A 6,000-nucleotide genomic window follows, 5' to 3' on the forward strand; every position below is an offset into this window, starting at 1 on the left:
GTTCCTGGCGACTAACCCAGCATCGTCGTGGCAGTTTTCACAAAGTTATCATTTACTGAACCAAACGTTCCTCGCTATAGAAAAAAGTGATCTCCAGAAGATCTTGATGCAGTCTCTGTCCTAAGACTCGCGAGTCACTACATCTATTTCTTGATTTCTGACCCTTTTTGTTCCATTATCTGAAAGCATTTTTGGACTTTTTGAGTCCGGGAATGCAGAATGAAATCACAGACTGAATGAATGAATGAGACGCAGATTCGAAGATGCTCTGCCCACAGCATCTTGAGCACAAGTGAGCGCTTATTTCATCAATCGCGGAAAAGGGATGAATTGTCGCATAGATTGAGTGGGAAGGGAACTTTCAGGTGGAAAGCGCCAAGCCATTACAACTATATAGCACTTGGATGGGATCAGGATAAGTATTTGGGATGGGCCAGGGGGGGAGGAGGGGGGAAGGAAAGGATGCCCAACTACTTGGGCAGTCGAGGGGATTGAACGCCGACCTGCATGAAGCAAGAACGTCGCTCTACCGTCCAGCCCAAGTGGTTGGACGCATAATTGAGTGGTTATTGGTTTAATTTTCAGCTGTCTCCAGTCATATTTATGACTAGAAACATATGACTGGAACGATATATGACTGGATTGGTATATGACTGAATTGGTATCCAGTCACATACCACTCACCATTGGCACACACAGGTGAAGAAAGAGTCCCACTGGCCACCATTTTGATATGTTTAAAACAGAGGAAATAAATGAAACCTCGTCGAAAATCACAAATTAAATATAACATTGCCAAATTAAATACAATCACATCCCAAATGGAATTCAGTGTTCCCAACCTGTCATTGATGACGGAAAGGGCTGGTAAGTAACTCTCACAAGGACAGGATAACATTACGAAGGACAAACGCAAAGTAATCACGGAGGGAAATTGTCTTTGGATCGAAGAAGTAATTATCTTCATGGGCATAGATCACAAGCACAGACGAGGCTGGGTGTTTTAATATCCTACAAATGTCAAAGTTAAGCCATTAGCAGCTGCTGAAACCTTTTACTAATGGCGACAAGCATGTCTCAGTTTTTAAATAAGGGCTTAAAAGCTATAGTTTCCCCGTCCTTTTAAAAACGGGGAGAAGCAATTAACTAGTGATTGTCTGGAGAGTGTACGAACACTCTCCACGGGATGAGGCTGGCCTTTGTACCAACTGGAAACTATCGAACGGAAAACTATTCGTACATGAGCAAAACTGTCCACACAAAATCCAGGAGTCAAGTAATTTCGGTCATGAGGACTTCCTCTGGTCACGGCAGCAGTTGATATATATATATATATATATATATATATATATATATATATATATATATATATATATATATATATATATATATATATATATATGTCGTACCTAGTAGCCAGAACTCACTTCTGAGCCTACTATGCAAGGCCCGATTTGCCTAATAAGCCAAGTTTTCATGAATTAATTGCTTTTCGACTACCTAACGTACCTAACCTAACCTAACCTAACTTTTTCGGCTACCTAACCAAACCTAACCTATAAAGATAGGTTAGGTTAGGTTAGGTAGGGTTGGATAGGTTCGGTCGTATATCTACGTTAATTTTAACTCCAATAAAAAAAAATTGACCTCTTACATAATGATATGGGTTGCTTTATCATTTCATAAGAAAAAAATTAGAGAAAATATATTAATTCATGAAAACTTGGCTTATTAGGCAAATCGGGCCTTGCATTGCAGGCTGAAAAGTGAGTTCTGGCTACTAGGTACGACATATATATATATATATATATATATATATATATATATATATATATATATATATATATATATATATATATATATATATATATATATATATATTATATATATATATAAATATATATATATATATATATATATATATATATATATATATATATATATATATATATATATATATATATATATATATTATATATATATATATATATTATATATATATATATATATATATATATATATATATATATATATATATATATATATATATATATATATATATATATATATATATATATATATGAGACAGCAACTGCTCGGAGAGATTCAAACGGAGTGTAGAGAACGCCTATGTTGACCGAGCTCTTACTCACAGCTCTGGATGGAAGCAGGTTATGTAGAATGAGGCAGCTCCATCGAGGTAACTGCACAATGATAGATTCATCCAACATAAGCCAATTCTTCAATCAGTAGCACCGGCATGGAGCCCCACACCTGATGAAGTTTAAATTACAAATAGGAAAAACAGATTTGTGAGAGTGTGAGTAGACTTGTCCCGGAGCTGAGGGACCTGATCAACAAGGACTGGCTGAAACACGCCACGGTGGAGGAAAGGCAGTTAGGGAGGATATTGTAACAACGTACAAAGAGGTAGTGAGATGAGAAACGGTGAATGAGAGAGGCAGTGAGAAACACAGATGAACCAGAGAGAGATGTAAAGAAAAACTTATTTACCGTAAGAGATGCAAGAAAAATAGATTGAGCCACAAGGTGAGATTATTGAAACAAAATCAATAAACAGCTTCTAAAGAAAACATAAGGAGAAACAGGAAAAAAAATATCATCATTACATTAACTTACCAGGATATAGAAATTTCGGTGCTCGGGAGCTAATGCTCGACCATGTAAACACAGCTAGGTAAGAACACATATCTCAAATTGGCAGATAAGAACAAAAGAGAATATTGACTCTCAGCATGTGAAGAGAGTGATATTCTATCTTAGGAAAAGCGTATTCTTAATACCTGATTCTTAATGACCTTGGGCTTCAGCCGTAGCAAGAATACATACCTCAGTGGAAGTAGTGATACATGGAGGAATACATTCAATGAAACGGCAATGGTAAGACCCCTTTACCCAACAAAAGACCTTTTAACCCAACATAAGAACTTTTAACCCAACATAAGACCTAACCCAACAAAAGACCTTTTAACCCAACATAAGACCTAACCCAAACATAGATATGGACCCACAAATATTAGGGGAAAGTGTCAACCATTCAGACATGCCTTTCTTTACAAATTAAGTTAATAATTAGCCATAAGTAAAGTCACATAATCGACAAAACTTCAAAACAAGCCCATTAAAAAGCCATAAACTCCACCCCCAAAGTTTTAATGCACCTCCAAATAGTCCTATATATAGTCCTATATACATAAAAACGAAAAAAAAATGAAAAAGGAAATACCCAAGGAGTAGAATAAGAAGAGGAATAGGAGGCAGGAGAGGTCAATAATGGCACGGAGTTAGCCTCGGAGAGAGGCGTGTAAGCCAACCATTACAGCCCGAGCATAAGTCGCGCTCTGCCGTCGCTGGAGCTCCAGCGACTCTTGGGTTCGTGGGGGGGAATCCTGGACTTGTCTGCCCTGCTGCGCTTACCTCGTACGTATATATACACCCCACTGACGCTAGGCCGGCTGGGGGTCCCCCGTGCTCACGTCTCTTGGCACCACCACCGCCGGCAGGAGGCCCACCAGACAAGGGGCCCCCAAAAAACATGAGAATGGTGAAATGAAGATTGAGTAAAAAGGTAAGATGAAGTGAGACAATGGAGTAATATATATTTTTTTATCTGAGAATGAAGTTAGGGATTAACAAAGGATGAAAGGACTTAAAGATAGATGTAATTATATGACAAAATGGCAAGAGAGATAGACACCAAGAAGGAACTGACGGTTGGAGTAATTGAAGAATGTAAAGTTGGCAAGACTTAAGAGTGCTTGTGAAGAAGGATGTGTTTTGGTGGATGACAGGGGCGCGAGGGATTAGTTACAAATATAACTCGCTGTAATACAGTCGGCTGTACCTATGTGTCAACTCTATACTACAGGGGGGACGAGGCTGAGTGAATGTTTGAACTCATGACATATTCAAATTACCGTTGTGGCTTGAAAGACCCGTAAGGAGCAAGAATATATATATATATTCTTATGATATATTTTAGGACTTCTTGCAATCTCAGAGATTGTTCTCACGACTGCAGTTTGTAATGGTCAGTTAATAATTCACTTTAGCTATTCACTCCTGTTCCTTTGTATTCAGCTTTCTGTTCTAGTATGTGGAAAAGTCTCTCATATGGGATGTTGTTTAACACTTTTGAACAATCGAGACCCATTCTGTCCACCTCTCACACCCTCTCCTGTTTTAGTGCTTCCATCTGTTCCTGAAACTGGAACAGGATTGTCAGGTAGGGCTTCCGTTTGCTGAAACCATGTTAGCATTTGCTGTGTGTGTGTGTGTGTGTGTGTGTGTGTGTGTGTGTGTGTGTGTGTGTGTGTGTATCCCATCGTTCCCATGCTGTGTTGGGAATAATTCATGTTTTGCCAATTAACACCATCAATAATAATGCTTGTGTATTTCCATATATGTGTCAGCTACTGCTATTTAGATCAATCTGTGGGCTCTTAAGCAATCTAATTTCTCTGGTTTCCTACGCGCCAAAACTTTCAACACAATATAAGCAAATTATTTATTGAAGTAAAACATGTTCAGCGCTACTTCTCATTTATGTCTTTATTACTTCTTTCCCCCTCCTCCTTTCTTCTTGGTTGTCCATCCTCCATCTATTCCTTTCCGTGGCTCGTTCCCTGACAATCTGTCTTCCCTTTCCTTCGTCGCATTCTGTTCCTCCTCCTCTCTTCTACTGTCTCATCTACTGGATGGGAAAAGGGGACTTGGAGAAAGCTCTCCCGATATCTGGAGGTTCATCTCCTTGTCTCACGCTAGCCTCTTCTCTTGCAACCCTTCCGGTGATGCTGCTGGTGGTGGTAGTGTTGCTGGTGGTGGTAGTGTTGCTGGTGGTGGTGGTAGTGTTGCTGGTGGTGGTGGTGGTAGTGTTGCTGGTGGTGGTGGTAGTGTTGCTGGTGGTGGTAGTGTTGCTGGTGGTGGTGGTAGTGTTGCTGGTGGTGGTGGTAGTGTTGCTGGTGGTGGTGGTAGTGTTGCTGGTGGTGGTGGTAGTGTTGCTGGTGGTGGTGGTAGTGTTGCTGGTGGTGGTGGTGGTAGTGTTGCTGGTGGTGGTGGTAGTGTTGCTGGTGGTGGTGGTAGTGTTGCTGGTGGTGGTGGTAGTGTTACTGGTATTGGTAGTGGTAGTGTTGGTATTGCTGTAGCTTCTGTATTTAAAGCCACTTCAATAGATGCAAGTCACAGGATTGCCAGCCGCCTGGCTATTGACCCAGAGAACACGTGTGGGATCCTGACTTCCGTGTGACTGATCCAAGAGACCAAAGGGTAAGTCTATGGTTATATCTCACTACAGCGGCTCTAACATTCTTATTTATACTCCGCCTAATATACTCATGTCCTCCTCGGCAGAACATCAGTTTTTTACTAGTGGTTGGGGGTCGTTACAGAGACCAATTCCTTCCCCTTTGAGGTGATTGTCTTGTAACTGCTTTGGATGATAAGACTTAGTGCCTCGGTCGGTCGGCCTCGTGAAGCTTCGGAGGATTTGTCTCTTGGTGTTAATTGGTCTTATGACAATTTGAATATTCGATTTCGTGAATTCTATTTTTTATGCGTTTATTATATATAATGATATTGACTGTTCTGACCGTGTTTCAGGATTTATGTATGTGGCGCGCGAGTGTGCGTGTGTGTGTGTGTGTGTGTGTGTGTGTGTGTGTGTGTGTGTGTGTGTACTCACCTATATGTACTCACCTATATGTGCTTGCAGGATCGAGCATTGACTCTTGGATCCCGCCTTTCTAGCTATCGGTTGTTTACAGCAATGACTCCTGTCCCATTTCCCTATCATACCTAGTTTTAAAAGTATGAATAGTATTTGCTTCCACAACCTGTTCCCCAAGTGCATTCCATTTTTCTACTACTCTCACGCTAAAAGAAAACTTCCTAACATCTCTGTGACTCATCTGAGTTTCCAGTTTCCACCCATGTCCCCTCGTTCTGTTATTATTACGTGTGAACATTTCATCTATTTCCACT

The sequence above is a fragment of the Procambarus clarkii genome, chromosome 8 (assembly GCF_040958095.1).
Source record: "Procambarus clarkii isolate CNS0578487 chromosome 8, FALCON_Pclarkii_2.0, whole genome shotgun sequence".
In the NCBI taxonomy this organism is placed as follows: domain Eukaryota; kingdom Metazoa; phylum Arthropoda; class Malacostraca; order Decapoda; family Cambaridae; genus Procambarus; species Procambarus clarkii.